Source organism: Corvus cornix, chromosome 11 (genome assembly GCF_000738735.6).
Source record: "Corvus cornix cornix isolate S_Up_H32 chromosome 11, ASM73873v5, whole genome shotgun sequence".
NCBI lineage: Eukaryota > Metazoa > Chordata > Aves > Passeriformes > Corvidae > Corvus > Corvus cornix.
The window spans coordinates 12183669-12201214 of record NC_046341.1 but is presented as its reverse complement, the minus strand read 5'-3'; the positions used below and the strand labels follow the sequence as shown (position 1 = coordinate 12201214).

The 17546-nt window shown below is 37.7% G+C and overlaps 2 long non-coding RNA genes across 10 annotated transcripts in view; one reads left to right on the top strand and one right to left on the bottom strand.

Moving 5' to 3' along the window:
* The window catches only part of LOC104687459, a 194186-nt gene that overhangs the window by 53130 nt on the left and 123510 nt on the right, over window positions 1-17546 (bottom strand). The window lies entirely within an intron of this gene.
* Window positions 1-17546, top strand: part of LOC109144234 — a 36352-nt gene that overhangs the window by 10773 nt on the left and 8033 nt on the right. For all 6 annotated transcript variants that reach the window (XR_002044847.3, XR_002044846.3, XR_002044848.3 and 3 more), the window contains 2 exons: window positions 5297-5367; window positions 11835-13248. This is a non-coding gene — a long non-coding RNA (uncharacterized LOC109144234). The remainder of the gene's footprint in view (window positions 1-5296; window positions 5368-11834; window positions 13249-17546) is intronic.

Genomic DNA, 17546 nt, shown 5'->3' with positions numbered 1-17546 from the left:
GGAAAGGCAAAAAAGGAGATACTTTCTGAAGGGAATTCAGAAGGTAACCTTTTTTACAACCTCTGAGTAGAGCACATGATGTATGCAATGCCTCTGATGAGAGTGTGGTGGACTGAACACCATATTCAGCATATTCAGATTCACCTGAACCTTGCTCCTGCTGAAGACAGGACAGTGAAACTTTCTGCTCATCCCCAGTGAGCATCTACTGTAGTAGTTTCACGGGAAGCACAGAGCTCATAGCACTTCTCGGAGAGTGAGAGGGTAAATTAACCAGCACCCAGAGTGAGTGAAGAAGGGGTTCTCACTGGAAGTGTATTGCAGAGCTATAATCAGCTATCAAAGAATATTTCTACAGCACTACAGTAGAACAAGTGGTAACTTAGGTTGTCCTCACTGCTGTGCCTCTCATCGGGTGCATCAGATCAGAAATTTAGACAAGACAACTATCTGTGCATCACATACCTTAGCATCATAATTGCCACTTAAACTGAGTTCTCATTGTTCAGTTTAGCATAATAATAGCAGTCTTGGAATCAGTCCAGATTCAGTACAGTTTATAAACACCATCCAATTAAACCTCTTGGAATATGTTCCCTACCAGTTTCTGAGAAACAGGTTAACACAGTCATACAAGACACCTACTCTTTCATGAGCTGAAATGGTACAGTTTATCTACAGTGTTTTAGTGATGTCACTTGTAACACAACAGTGAGAACCAGGCCTAAAATCTTGCAAAAAATTAACTGTTCTGTTGGAATTAGCATGAGTTTTTAAACTGCCTTTCAGCCAAATTTTAGCACTCAGATGACTGAAACATTGGGTATGAAACACTTTTCAAGTGAGTATCCCTCGACAGTCACAACCTGTGGTGTTACTCATTTCACTTGCAGGAAGAGATGACAGCTTCACCCTCTGTAGAGGTGATGGAATTAGGAAACACCAGAGGAGTTCTCAACATGCAGAAAGTAATAGCATAGGCACATACACACGAGGATGTAAATTCTTGAACGTGTTAATGCACTCCTCTCCCTCCTACTCTGCCAGGCCAGCTCTGCTGCCCACCTGCACACCATGTGGCTCTTTAGGGAACAGGGGCCGTGCTTCTCTCCTCTGACTTCATTACACTCTCGCACATTCACAGAGCAACAGCATGTGACAGATGATCGACTGAGATCAAGACAGGGGAAGATAACGTCAGAGTTTGCCTGTTCACACAGCTGCTCGCCACCTTTCATTCTTCCCCCAAGCTTGGCCCTACAGCACTAAAGCAATAGAGGATTGTCACAGCCTTCAGCTCTCACTGCCTGCTACAAAACCAGTGACTTACAAACAAACCCGGGCTTGAGAGTACTGACAACCAGGGCAGGTCCCTGCAGCCATTTGAGGTGCCTTCGGTTTTCATTTCCTGATGTTCTGTGGTTTTCTTTTTGCTGCTACACAACCTTTTGTCTTTCTCTCTATTCATGTTCTCCCTCACTCAACTGAGAAAATTCACAAGATTGAATTTAATCCCACAAATAACTGCAGCTGTTTTTTAGTTGACCAGACAATATTTTCACGGGGACACCCATTTGATCTTTTAAATTTTAAATAATGTTTTGTTTGAAACCTTAGTCATGTTCAATTATAACTAAAAAGACCGATTATTAAAAAATTCAACAAAGTGAAACAAATGTTTCACAAGCATGTTAAACCACAGATCTGATAAGGTTGATTACTCTGATGTTTTGCCATGTGTATAAATGCTTGTGGTAACTCTAAATGAGCTGCCACCTCTACAGTGCAGGTGCGTGATCAGAAACACCAGCTCAGGCACCACAAAGCTCCTCCCAGTGAGTGCAATAAAAATGCAATATCACCTTGCTGCCCTGCTCCTGACTGCAGAGATGGGTTATCCCACATTAGCCCAGAGATCACTGTCCTTTGCAGTGCAACATACCCTTATGTGCTTTGCTGAAGACTCAAGGTCCTAAGACTTCAAACCCCAAGTCATTCAAAAGAGAATACAGGCTTTTCAATTTACAAATACTTTTTTAAATCCAGCTCTCTCTTAGCATATAAACCACTCTGTACCTTCCATTTCAATATGCTTTTATTGATGTTGTAATTCATGTCTTAAGGGCTTTTATTAGGAAATGGTACCTGCACAATAAGACACTACAACAACCTCTTGTTTTGCTAAATATCAGACTTGACACTGTTACCTGTTCTACTCTTGTACCCAAAGAGAAAAAAATAAAAAGTCAATGAGGATGTTTATAAAGAGCCACAAAGGAGAGCTAGGCAGGAGGCTCGATTTGTTCCCGCCACATTTTAAACTCATGTAATACCCGTATCTTAAAAATTGTGTTACTTTCGATTTTTCCTAGGACAAGACAGGTGATGAGGAAGAACTGCCTGCTTGGTTTTTTTGCACTTTACCCTTCCTTTCCTCTCAATCCCTCCTTGTCACCAGATTCCCATATATATGAGTCACAGGAAAACAAAGAAAAGAACAAACCCTCCCATTCAGATTGTGAGCAAAGAATTAATGTCTGAAAGATCAGAGCATATAACAGCAAAAATTATATAACTGCAGTCAGATATTGAAGATATTAAGTCCTTATGAAAAGAGACTGTAAAACTGAGCTACTTTATGCCTTTTAAAAATTTTATTTATAATCTGGCAGAAGTTTTTCAGGTTGTTATCGATGCCAGTCTTATTAATACAATAAACAGGGAACCATATTCAGAAATGGAAGCAAATAGGACTTTTAGGAAAAGCTTTGTTAAATGTATAGCATTTGCATGAATATGGAGAATTCACATAGGATTTATTTAGCAGCAAAGAAAGAAGTAGCTTTGTTAATAACCAAGATCAAATAATCACACATGAGCAAAATAGGGATAGTCCCATAGTACTCTTTGCAGATTTATTTCATTTTATAATATTAAAAAATACAATACTGACAGTTAAGCCAATACAATGCTATGTTTACACAATGCTGAAAAAGTTTTTTAACAACTAAAAAGGACAAGTAAAGGAAATGACACTAATAAAACTCCTGTTTTGATTCTGACTTTAAAAGTTTGCTGACGAATTTATTTGATTATGTTTAAATCAGGTCTAACATAACACTACTGTAATTTCTCAAATCTCAGAATACTTCAGTTAACTTGATTACTGCCTAGAATACCAATAGCTACAGAAATACTCCAGAAACTAATACCCAGATGAATCTTCAGCAGACTACAATCCCATATTTCCTTATATGCTTTTTCCTTTGTCTCCAATTTCTGTTCAAGAAATTTTTTTTAGTCTTCTATAAGGAATTTTGATTAACTTCCATTAAGTGCCTAATTCCTCAGAAGGTGTATTTCTGAGTGGTTCCATTGATGTATGCCAATTACACCAGCTGACAAACAGCCACTGCATCACAAAAAAAATCCATATTTTTAATGACTCCCTAGCTGTCCTCCATGTATGTGTGTATGTCATGACACACAGCTTCCTACCATCTGCACCTCTTCCTTTATATATACACGCATTTTGTATTATAAATTGCTTGGCTGTGATGTATCCTGACATTTGACATAGCAGCAGGGCTTGGGGGGGACTGTAAGTGCTGATCATTAGATTATTGTTGAAGTATTCTCTCCTTTCCTCCCCTGATCCCTGTGTTCCCTGGAGACACAGGTGTTAATAAAATCAAACAAAATGAAAATGGGTAAATTATTGCAAGCTATGAACACCTACATTTTGCCATGCCTCACTAGTTTCCAATACCACCTCATTCTTGAGACAACCAAAGAAAAAGATGCAATTTCATTCCGTAGACTGGGTGGTATAAGGAAAGGACAAAAGAGACAAGATATTGCAATCCAAAGGTCAGCGACCCACTCCCTTGTATAATTATAGCATTTCATTTATATCCTACCAATCTGTCTTTGGATGGCTGAGAGTAAATTAAGTAGCTAAAAAAGAACAATTTTGAAAATTCCTTAATAACTAGTAACTGAGTTCTAAACCTAGAGCATCATATAGGGAGATGAGCACAAGTATCAGCTTGCAATTTATTTGCTAAAAAATAATTTTAAGAATACTCAAAGATTCAGATCTGATCTAGATCTGTGTCTCACTGCTTTACTTCAGGATTCTTGAAAACAGATTTAAGTTATTCTATACACCACACAGAGTCTGTAGAGCTTCAAGGGTCTGAATCATTCTTGCATGCAGTATACATCCAGTTGAACCTTCCAGGATGGATGAACTTTATACCTCTTTGAAGTGCAGGTAGAACATTTTTGTGCGGCGTTCCTCATTTCCCTTGATCAAGCAAAAAACTCTCCCCTGCATTCTCCCAAAAACGTTTCATGCAGTAACAAAACTGTGTGAGAACATTAATGAACTTTTTGCTAATATTTATTAACAGCTGACATCTAAATTTAATGGTGGCCCACCTTTAGTAATTAGCAGAGACCAACAGTTTAACAGTCTGCTAGCCATTGTTATTGGAGCAGCACTGCACAGCTCTTAGTCTCATCTACTGGACAACCAGAGGAGCACAATAGAAAATGAATTCTGGATCTGTAGAACTGATCAAAGAGTCACTCAGTCTCTCTCCATTCAGTGCATGCAATGCCAATGACTTACCACGGTCACTCTCTCTGGCACAGCAATGTTTCACACTTCAATGTAAGGTACTAAAATGCTATAGATTGTAGAACTTTGTAAGAAACCAAATGGGAAATAATGCTCTCTAAAGGGTTGGAGGAACAGAATGAATCAAATGACTCCTGTGAAAAATACTGGAAACTCAACTATTAAAGCCAGACACTTCAGAGCACTCCAATCCCTACAATTGCTGGCAGCCAGTCCCAGGTCACACCCATTTCATTTACATGCTAAATATTGGCCAGAACTTGGAATTCAAGACTGCAGCTTTATAGAAACAGCCCAATAAGTTTCCACTTGAAAAGCTGTCTAACTGTATTTATTTCAACCAGACCACAGTAATTAATATTTATGAGGATGAGTGAAAGCAGGATACTCATAGCAAAAGGGGATTATGGAAACACAAGAATGTGTGAAGATGCTGATGGGACAGAACAAATGGCACCTGAGACATAGATGCAGCAGGCCCATGAAGGGAGAAAAGGAGAGGACAACAATACTTGTGTAACTGTCTATACACATGAGCACAGAAAAACTTGTTCCTGTGCTTTGTTCCACGTGCAATCCAGGAAAAGTCTTGGTACTCGTACCAAATACATTTATTACCACTGATTTAACGGGTTTATTTGACTGTTACAGGCACCCACATCTGAGCCATCCCTGATCTCAGGCCAATCAAAGTAACACTGCACATGTTCCATTCTTCAGGGGTAAGTACTAGATCTGTTACAGGCTTTAAATGTGTATGTGTTGCATATTTCTGGATTTATATCTTACATGAATATGACCAATAAAAAGTGGACAGAAGAAGAGAGCTCCGGAAAGAACTTGTCAACAGCATTTTCAGGTGAAAAAAAAAAAAAGAAAAATAGGAGGTTTTGATCTGCAGAATGTGAAGTGTACAAAGTATAACAATTAAAACAGAAGGGTAGATACTTTGAGCTCATTAAAATTTCTTTTGAAGATGAAAGTCATTAGATTTCAATGAGAACTTGGAGCAGAAGCTCACACTGACATGAGAATATTTAACCTGTAGTCTACAGTGCTTCAAGCAACTGGAAGTATGATAAATAATTGCTTGGCTGTAGTAACCACATAGAAGGAAAAAAAGGATTACCCTAATCAAACACAGTCAGTGTGGTGTTGCCTGTCTCTGTGCTCCACATTTCATTCTGAAAGTTTGCAGTTATAGAAACGGAAATCCTGAGTTCTTAAAAAGGAAATTGTAAAGGATTTATTTTCCTGCCACCTCCAAGAAAACTTTGATAATATTCAGGGTCAGTTCTTCAGCTGGTATGATCAGCATAGCTCTGTGGAAGCCAGTGGATCATTGCCAATTTATAATAGCTGAATGTCTGCTTTTACTACAGGGACAACCTTATTTTAGATTTTTTTTCCTCCCTATCTCTAACTCTTTTTTTTTTTCCTCTTTAAGTTAGGAACATTAATAGCCAAATACAGTTTCTGTTGTCAGGAATACCTGTCCTTCAAGGTATAAGACTCATATTTTCACGTGAGTTGCACCAGTGATTCTTACTCAGATTTCAGTATCACCACAAAGCACAAGCCAGGACCATACAATCCTTTACCATACAGGTATTTTCTATGTTATATCAGTGCAAAAAGCTAAATACTAATATTAACATAAGCCTAAAGCACAAATAATGGGCCCTCCTGAAAAGGCAGGGTAAGCTTGTCTTAGACAGCAAAATCATGGCAAACAGTACTTTACAGGAAAGAAATGAAAAGGGTCAGAGAAGGGAAGACACTTGCACAAGTAAAGGCTCCATAAATCAGTGGCGAAATCCAGTTATCCCATGGGAAGTACAGTGCCCATGCAGCTGGGTGAAACCACAGTCTGTCATTTCTCACAGAAGAAGATGCCATTTGCATTAGAAGCAGTATGTAATACAGTGAAAGAAAACCTTCAAAGCATTTTCTACACAATCTCTTTGCACTTCCCTAAACTCTCAGATCCTGAATGCACAGTGCTCAGGAATGCTGTAGCAAGTGCTCCTTGCATCCTGGGCAGCGCCATCCCTACATAAAGTATCCCTGTAGAAGAAACACCTGACTTTTTACCATATAGGTGCTTTCTGCATGAATCAAGAGGATAAAATTAAGATAACACTCTGCACTAAGATATTGCCCCTGAAGGGCTGTGGAGATAGTTGTCATTTCCTTAAGCACACACAACACAAATTTCATACCTTTCTAATCCTAGGCAGTGTTCCCTTTAGCCAAATTTCATTCTTCTAACAAAACGAGAAGACCTTTATGCTTACTCCAAGCCTGGTGGCAGCAGGCAGTGGTGGCAGTGGCCCACTCTGTAGTGAAAGATCTGCAGGACACATGAGCACACCCCTCCTAAGACATCCACAAATGCAGCCATTTAATTCCAGCCAGACTCAAGCATGGCACCTTCCTCGAGTGAAATTCTGAAATTCCTGCTGTTTCTCTTCACAGCTCTGCCTTGCTAAGGTAAGGACACAGAGCTCCCAGGTGTTCCCAGGCTCTCATTACTGCTGTCCTGCCCGTGCTGGTAGGGAATCAATGCCACCACAATTGTGTAAACATACAAAAACCAAATTCTCAAAAGAAGCCATCTAGGAAGGAAAAATGAAAACATTTTATTCTGCATATATTGAAAAAAAAAGCAGTTTTATTCTTTCATATGGAGAAAAGGCTCTAGGGAAAGTAGCTGATTGTGTGGAGCCTCTTGGTTTTGACAGTAATTTCTTTGCCTTCTTTGGCAAACAGGGGTTCAGGGAATACATTTCTGACTGACTTGGGTTGCAGAAGTAGGCTTGTATAAATCCACAGCCAAAAAGCCTGATGGTAAGGGTGATGGTAAGCATGATGCTAGACCAATATCCATCCATTTCTAAAAAGACAAAGGGAAAAAACCCTGAAACATGCTAATCTACAACAGAAATATATAAAGACCTAACTACTTTTAGCCAAAATAGCTCTGAAGAAAATTTCCCAAGAGATTAGAGCTCTAGGGCTGGAGGAAGAGTCACTGGGCAAAGACAGCTTTTGGAAAGCAAGTTTTTTATTTAAATGAGAACAAGATGTTTGGAAAAGACTATGATAGATGCCCTTCATAACTTCTCAGAGGATCTACCAACCCAATAATTTTCTCATTTGACTGGTAATGAAAGAAACTAGAGTTACATTTCTTGCTCTGGTAAAACATGCTCAGAGTCTGCATTTCTCATATCCCAGGTGACTGCCTGGACCACCTAAGAGCTGTTTGAGTTTGGGTATATTTGTGTTGATGTTCTTTTTTAGACCTTTCACAAAATATGTGATGAAAATGTGCATTTTTTCCCACAAATCATTTGCAAAGGAAGGTGAAGCCAAAAGTTAAGAATGAAAAATGAATCATCTGAGATATACTTTGTTAATCAGTGCTGACAGCTAAAAACTGTAACTTTTCTGAAAAATCTTTTATCTGATTGGATCCTCAGATTTCAACTTGGTAAGCACTAACTACCAAGTTACATCTATTTTGTTGCAAAAGAGGTCTTTTGCTATCACTTTTTGCTGGAAATCCCACCATTGGTGAAACTGAGAAAAGCTTGTCAGGAGCCTGTTTCACTGGAAGATTCCCTATCTGCTTCTGGCTATTTTGCAAAACAAAACAAATTATTTTGTTACATGGAGCTGCTGAAAAAATGTGGGTGTACAAGATGTCATGTGGCAATTGCTTCTGTGTAAAGACCAGGCCACAACAGTGGTCACTATGAAAAACTTTTGCCACAGTCACTGGCAAATGTTTTGGTGGAATAATGTGCTCTGCATTTGCAAACACTGGTAAAAACAGGTTTCATTAACATCGATAAAACCTCCCCAGAATCCAGCAGAAAACTCCCATTATAACTTTAAATAATTCAAGCAAAAAATGAACCCTTTCCTGAATATGTTCTGAGATAAGAATGTTTTCTAAATATTTGAGAAAGGAAGGGGGGGAAAAGGTTAAAATATAAGGGTAAACTTACATGCAATCCTCCCAGTACATCACTGAGTAGCTGTCTAAACATTGTACATTTAATATCCTTACCACAAAATATTTATATTCCTTTGCTGCTTTGTTACTGCATAGCCCTACAACCAGACTATCTAGGACTAAATCTGAAAGCAGAATTCAGGCACACTGTAGCATTCAATGTTTAGAAAATCCTTTGCCCTTGCAGTATTCATAATCTTATTATGTTAAATTTAGCTGGTCAAGTTCTGCTCTTACTTGTACTTCACATCTGTCAACTTAGGGCGTATAGGGCATACATCAAGGCAGCATTTAGCTCAGCATAGGGAGAGATTTGATATTTGAAATATATTCATCTTTTGAAAGCCACATTTTTTCCAGTAATAAATGCTGAAACAAGTGTCCCCAGTGCCATGCAATCTGCATCCTTTCCCACTCAGCTAAAGATGGTATTAAGGAGCTAAAATGAGAGAACTATTGCCATTTGGTTCCGTAGCGTAATGGCTCGGTATCATCCTCCCGACGCTTTGGACACTTTGTTTAACAAGGAAATCAGCTGGAGCACAGGAGCTGCTGAGGAGTTCCAGGCTGAGGGTCTGTGCTGGGCTGCAGGCTGTGCGCTCCCGTGTCCCCAGGCTGCACGGACACCCCTGCGGGGCCCCGGCAGCTGCTGCAGCAGGAGCACTGCAGGCACTGCCCGCCCGCTCTGTCGCACAGCAGCTGCACACATCAAAGGCAAGCAAGGGAAACTGGCAGCTGCAAAGGCTGAGGTGGAAACAGGATTCAATCCACACGAGTTTTGTAGATGAGTTGTTTTCTTCATTATATCAATATATAAAGAGAAATAAATACTTGCAAACAAGCACACAGAGCACTGATTCCTCAAGCATCCTATTGGAGTCCCAAAGGCTTGGTCCTATTAAAAATAGTCCTTTTAAAATACCTTAGTTGTATTGAAAAAATGCTCCAAAAATCTCAGGTAAAATTTTATTGTTTTCCTCGGGTAAGCAGAAATCATCAGAGCAAGTAAACTTACTATAAATAGTGTTTACTGTCATTAAAATGTCTTTGTTTCCTTATATTATGTACATGGAAATAGAAAACACAGATGGTCAGAGTGCCCAAGGTGAGAGAAGACACCTGTGAAGGTGACTTAATTTCTTCCTCTGACCTTTTACAGCAGTGAGTCAAAATAGAAAACAGGTTTATAAAAATTCCATTTTATGCCTGTAGTGTACACACTGTGTATGTTTTGGAGGGGCACAAGATGCACTACTTTCATCTGACTGTGTAACAGAGGACACAAGTTATTAGCAATAGCACTTATAAGTAAGAAGCACTTGTATGGAGAGATGTAATGACTGTAGGGATTTGTGTTGAAGTTCTGTTTCAAATAGTCAAAAAACTGGTAAGCAGTGAAAAATGGCGCATATTGCTCAACTTTCAAACATATGTGCAAAAGACCAAAATCAGACCTTTTAAACTGACTGCATGCATTACACCAAGATATTCCAATCATTTTAGTTGAAACTCTCCAAAATGTCATTCCAAAATTTTCTGCAGCACTTCAAAAATTTCAGTACAGAAACAAAGAGATGGGAACAACAAAACTAGCTGAACTTCAATATTTTGATATCATTGCTTGTAACTAAAGACTTTTTTTTTTTGTTTTTTTTTTTTTTTTTTTTTTTGTTGGTTTGGGTTGGGCTTTATAAAATTTATTTAGCACCAAAACAGAGCCTGGTGAAGCACTGTCACTCCTTTTTATTACTGGAAACAACTTTATTTTTTAAAAAGTCCTAGAAAATCTAGACAGATTTCCATTACAGATATTTTAGGTTAAATAGGTAGCTGCATGTCCACTTAATCACGGGCAATTGCACTTGCACACCTGAACTTGCTCTGAGCTTGTCTGATGAATTATCTCTGATTAATTTTCTTTGTTTTACACAAACACATTGTTTCCCATCAAACAAAGCAACTAAATAGATGTTTGAGACCAACACAATCCTTCCCATGTACAAGGTTAGGGATATTACAGTTTAGTGCTCTGAAGCTGTTGAACACCTCAGTTTTACCAGCACTAGTTTGATGTGTTCAGTGCCAACAGTTGCAACACTGAGATTTAAACTTTAAGATTAAATTTAGGAGATAAAATCATCAAGATAGTTCTATCAGCTATAATACTAGAATATGTATGCCTGCAGCATTATATACAATGTCAGATTCAAAGAGACCACTAGAAAATATCAGTTGGTGTATTCAACTTGTTTCCCAACCTGATTCCCACAAGACCCTCAAATCAAAAATCATCAGTGCTATTTTTTCCACGTTTTACTTTTCCATTTCTAATTGTTTATAACTCTTCATAGAAGCACTTCTAATTCAGCTACTCAATATTATATAGTTTATGTGATATTTTTCAAGATACAGCTTCTGCAACTGCCTTTATACCTTTAGAATTGTGACTTGACGTCACAATGGTCTTGATTTATTAGAAGATAAACCTTTTCCAATGCTTTTTTCTTTAAATTGCGAACTGTAAATAACTTACCCAATACGAAAAATGCTAAGTAGCTCCTTTGAAACTCTAATGGAGATACAGTTATATCACTCACTGCAGAATCTTTGTATTAATGCTTTATATATATATATGTTGGAACATATAGGAATGTAACCTGCACCTTACACATTTCTGTGTGGGTCTGCTGAGACACAGAAATTTGGGTGGGGTGCAGCTAGCCTATTCCAAAACAGATGGAGAGATTTTGTTGCTGTATTCGTGTCTTATAGATTTTTACTTGAATGTTCAATGGCATAACACTGCTGTTAAGTATAATTCAACCAACAGTTTCTGTCCTTTAATTATTTCAGTTCTGTGGTTCAGCAGGTCCATGCTTCCCGACTGTCAAATCATCACTGAATAAACCTTCCCACAAAGTTTAGCTCCAGTACATCCTCGTTTTCTGTCAGTAACAGCATTTTCTGCCTGTGCTTAAGCGTTGGCATGTGAACTTCATGGCACATATTGATGTCAGCAACCAGGATGGAGTCTGGATGGAGGGAGGACTGACTGGGCAATGCACCATATTCCTTGTGTTTGGAGCTCTGGCTCTGACCATATTAAACCCAAGTCCTAGGCTAACAAGCCTTCCTAATTACTCCTCTGTTCTCTCTTCCCTACAGGAACCATTTCTAGCACATTCTGCCACCAAGCAAGCTCTGCTCCTCCAGCCCTATCGCCAAAGCCTATAGAGTTCAGAAGATCTTTTCTCCCTGGCAGCCTTAACCAAATCATTTTTCCAGCCTTGAAATTCTTCAGAACACTGTCAGGCTTTGCTATCACCAACCCACTTTTTCCAGAATGAAGTTAAGTGCTTATCACTTAAAAATTTAAACAGTAATTGCTTAGTAATGAAAACTTGAATTGGTCGGAGAGTAAACTTCTGCTAAGTGACTGGCAGAATTCCAGCTCCAGTCCATAATAATCAAAATTCACTAAAATAGCATTTTTAAATGTCTTTAGTTTGAAAACTATTCTATACCCAAGCATGTGAAGGTCTAGATGCAAGATAGTAATTTTAAGTGTTTCCAGGATTGAGCCAAAAAAAATGTTTCTGAATTAACAATTGCTAATTTGGGGTTGAATAAAATCTCTGTGCTCATCTTAAAAATGTCTAAATTATTAAAAATCATATTCCTCCTTCCTTTATTGCACCTGCTTGTTTTGTCAGGTACATCAATCCCTCTTAAAAATGTATGCCTCAAGAGAAAGACACTCGGTTTCCTCCAAACCTGGTGCTCAGGATGGAGACTCTTCCATTCTCACCTTGACAGGCTTTACTATTGATTGCCAAAGCTACTGTGTAACCTGAGGAACTTTCCTCACCTTCTAAAACAGCATTCTGAATTTTCACAGCTTCAGAAGCAATACTGCCAGAAATGAAGCAGCTAATTCCCTGTATATTCTGCTCTTTTACTATGGGTGCTGGTGGAACTGAGCAGAGATGTTTAACGCAATGATACTTGTGAGACACTGGATTACACTGGATAATGAAAAGGAAATAAATGCAAACTGAATTTTTAGCATACCATTAACTATTCATTGGATTGGACTGGATTCCTCTTTCTAGTTTTCAGAAATTGCAGAAGAAACATCCTGAAAATATGCAAAGCACCAATGCTACTCCTTAGCATCCCTTAATTGTATTTAGTCCATGTTCAAAATCCCAACCCATTTCTTTAAGATCTCCTTCATGTCACTAGAGCTTTGCAGAGGTTTTGGACAGGGTTTCCAAACACAGACCAAGACAGTTTCTTTTGCTTTTACCTTCAGGGCCACAATATGAGAAGCTTCTGGCACTCTGATGTGCTGTCACTTTTTAATGCAAACTCTGGAAGTTCACGGACACAATGCTGCACAATGTGAGGAAGATAAATCACAGTTACTTCAAGCCAGTTGACAGCAGTTTAAGCAGCTGCAATCATCAACCACCAAGGGAGTTTCTTCTTTTATCTTACTAAATGCAAAAGTATACCAGGAACTGGTAATATCACTGGACTATCAGGAGTCCTGCTTTTACATAAATATCAGCAAGCGGTAAGTAAATTCTGTTGACGAAATGTAATAAAACAAAGACTGTTTCAAATATGACCATTCCCTGATGCATTCTGTAGCCCCGTCTTACTCACTTATTGCATGCTGCTGAGATTATAAGGTTTGCTTTTATCTGTCAGAAATCAATATTTCAAACATCGGATAAAAGAGGAAATTGAACTGGGAATAGGCTGAAGTGCTGTAAAAACTACAAAGCACAATTATCAAAAAGCACTTAAAGTACTTAATAGGACACACATATAAAAATGCTCAAATTAATGTCAGGGAACTATAATGAGAACTTTTTCTGTGCTTTTTGATCCAAATGCAATGCAATTCGAGTGCAGCCTGGTCAGTCAATACAGTTTTCAATTTATATGAAACCCTAAGGATTTCTAGCAATCCATTTGCTAGAACTGAACCATTACATATGATTGGTTAATATTTCAATTTATTGAAAATACATTATTTTGTGTAAAGTGTTTAAGTTGTTGAGGTTTAATCATTATAAACAGTTATGATAAAAATAGATCTTTGGGTAAACAAAGACCTTTCAGTCAAGCTTTTAATAAATACTAGTATAACTAGACAATTGGATTTTAAGAGGAATAGACATAAGGAAAAACTGCAGATATGGGGTGGTGAGATGAGACGAAATTGTTGGAGTAGAATGGATCTTTATCAGCACACATTAAGCTGAGAAGAGACTTTGTAAAATGTTGGAAACCATAGTTATTTTATGCAAAAAACCTCCTCACTATTAACTTTAGTGCTTTCCCCTTAAATTTATATATTCATTTATCATCTTTAATGCTACTGAGCTAGAGGTCTTTACAAAACTATGCTAGATCAGAAATCACTGCAAATGAAAGTGTACATGTCTGTATGAACACACCAGTATTCATGGAAAACAGATTGAGAGACTTCAGAAAATTTGATATGAAACACAAAGAGCTGCAACACACAGAGGAGTTACAGCTAGGATTTGAGCAACAAAGATGCACATTAATTAAATGGTTGTATCCAACTGTACCACTCTTTCCTAAGCTACACCCCACAAGGAATAACAAGGGACTCTTGGAAATCTTTCTTTGTCAAAAGTTATCCTTAAAATTACACTTAGTGTGTATACTTTAACCAGACACTTCTTTTATATGAGGGAACCTTAACTCCATCCCAATTAAAATGTGCTTCTTACTGGAACTACACCAAACTCCCTGAACTATGGATCAGACTGTAGTTTCCACTTACATATTGTTTCATTAGCCAAACACCTTCCCACCACCTTTCCTCGATATAGTTTTGAGCCTAACACAGTACAACCTCTTAGTTAATATCCCTACTTTTTAACATCTAATCTGAATCTTTGCTACCATAATTGTAGTCCTACTTCTTGGCCTATTTTATGTGATGAAGAAGAGGTTATAGTATTCCCTTATGCAACAAATTTGACTATGTAGGCACAGTCATCACATGGGATCTTTCCAGCACACAGGTTCTGTGAATTGTACAATCAGGCTCTGATCTAGACAGTTAATGACTTATGAAATTCACCAAGTTAAACTGCACAATATACAGCCAAAATCTCTCTTCTAATAATTCTGGTCTTTTGTATGTTAAGCAAAATGTCACATGATGTAATTGAGGGAACTGGCAAAGGTATACCCTAAAAAATTTTCACATTTGAAAACAACTTTGACAAGATCAAAAATAAATAGATTGCTTCAGCTGGATACTGTAGGTGGTGTCCTGAATTTTCAGATTTCCTGAACCAACAGACTGGTTTTCTGAATCAACAGAATCATCACAGAGCATATAACTTTTTCCAAACAGTACAGATTTCCAAATAAAAAGTAATAATAATTGTTTTGTTTTCTCTGAGGAGAAAACATGCTATGATCTGGTAAGGTAATTGTAGTTATGGCAGTCATAATTGCATAATGCACATCACAGCAGCTTCTTCTATTGTACCTTATTGTATTTTTTCCTTCAATTATTAAATTCAGAGGGTTAACCTCAAAAGAAAATGCACTTGTCTTTACATACACTTGAATTGTTACTGCCATTTAAAACTAATCAATGTTTTCTTTAGTACCATAATAGCTTATTTGCAAAGCACCTCTTCAAGAGATATTTACACGGTGTTCTGGAAGTAAACATGTTTCACATTCTAAGAAAAACTCCCAATAAAGAGAAAGAGGGCTTCATTCTCATCTCAAAGTTCAGTGCAACTAAAGTGACTTAGAGGGCTTAAAAATTTGTACAAAGGGAGTGGCTACTAGATTATACCCCTACGTTCATAAATAATACAAGGAAAAACTATTCATTGTGCACAACCCCTATATCCTTAGAGAAGGCCAGGAAATTAATTTTCAAAGGCACAGCATATAAATACATGCTTTCATTAAATTTAAGAGGAAAGAAAATGGTTAAAATCTTATTGTTAACTTATGTTTAAATACACATTCCTTAGAAATAATATACCATTCCTGACTTGGACCTTCGACTGCATAAAATTCAGAGGTCACCAAGGCCTCATTGAGGGTGGAAAGCCCAAGCTACTCCAGTAAAGTCAGAACATGCACTCAGAGTGCAGTTTGACACAAACAGGAATGTTCACATCACTTTCCTCTAGGAATATAGGGGAGATTTTTAAATTAGTCTCCACAGACTTCTTCAGAAAGAGGTCAGAGAAACCAAGTTAAGTAATATGAGTATCCCTAATGTCTCAAGATCTGAAGTTATCTAACAAAGAGTAGTTTTAATGAAGGAAAAACAAAGTGTGCACAAAACTCACAAGCAGCCTTTTTTCATTTCCAAATGTAAACATCTACTGCTTTAATAAGCAGAACACCCCCAGCTCAAGCTATGCCTGTATTTAAATACATGAAACCCATTGATTCCAGTAGGGCAGCAAGTCTGTCACTACAATGAAAGTTATAAACCCAGAGCTGGTAGGGGGCCAAGCTTTGCCAAAAGGAAGAACCAGAATTATAACTGAAAGCACTGGACACAGGGTCTGCCACAAAGTAATGCAATGAGCTGTGCCAATGTGACCATGTTATATAGAATATTATTTCCTGCCCAAATTTTAAATTTTTCAGTACATTTGTATCCGTGAATTTGGAATCTATTACTTTTATCATCTGTATGTACAGCCAATATTTTGTATTTGCAATCTTGAAATTTAATGGGGGGGCAGAAAAATTTTGTGTTTTTTCAGTTTATTGTTACCGCTTACTTATTACTTATTGTTACTGTTTAGTGTTACTGCTAACGATATGTAGTATTTATCATATATTGCAAGTACTCTTCCATTACAGAAATCAGTTCAGTCCCTGATTTCCTTTTATTAACCAAGATTATCTTTCCAGCTGGTTTTTAATTAAATATTTTGTTAAGGATCATTAAGGAGTTATATAAACTCCTCATAGTTCTCACTGCTAATCATAAACATTTCATCCAACTGTGCTATAAATCTGAAATTTGCCTTCCAGTTTTACTACAAAGCCTTATTAGAATAGGTATTGAAAAAAAACCCCAAATCACCCAACAAAACCTCCTTCATTTCCAAAAGAGACTTTCCCAATTAAATTAATATAAAATATTAAATAATCAAGAATTAGAAGGTTAGAATAGCATTATTAAAAATTAATACCAGGATTTTTCCATTCTTCTTCACTTGAGTTAAAATAAAAGCAGCTCAAAATTATAGATTATTCCTTCTCTTTAAAAAAGGTAGAAGGTGGTGAGACAGCATCGGGTAGATGCACAGTAGTAATGGATTATGCAGATTTTTCTCTCCTGGGTCACTGTTATGAATCTGATCCAAGACAGCAATGACAAAATGTCAGTGCCATTTTATGGCTTTTAGCACGAAATCCCGACCCTGTGAGGTCAATGGCAAAACATCAGTAGTGCCAGGATTTTCACCTTTTGAATCTCTAAGATGCAGAAAGAATTAAGGTCTGACTCAGCATCCATTGACTTTAATGGGAGTTACACTGAGTTCAAGGTGCTGGTTTTTAAAAGTCCTTAGGTGCTGCTTTGCTTTAATAAGAACTGGATCTTTCAGATGACTCAAAAACTGCAGCATTAAAACGACAAACTTTTATCTTTAAAGTTAAATATTCTGATGACTCTCATCCCCTTGCTCCGCTGTCTGGATTACTCTGCCCCATTAGGCTGAGCATTGGATAAGGGCTTCTTTCACCGCATGTATTCCCTCCTCTTGCTTCTTTCTCTGAAAGCAAAATCCTTGTCCCAGATGACACAAGGTTCAAAACCTCTTGGATTACCAT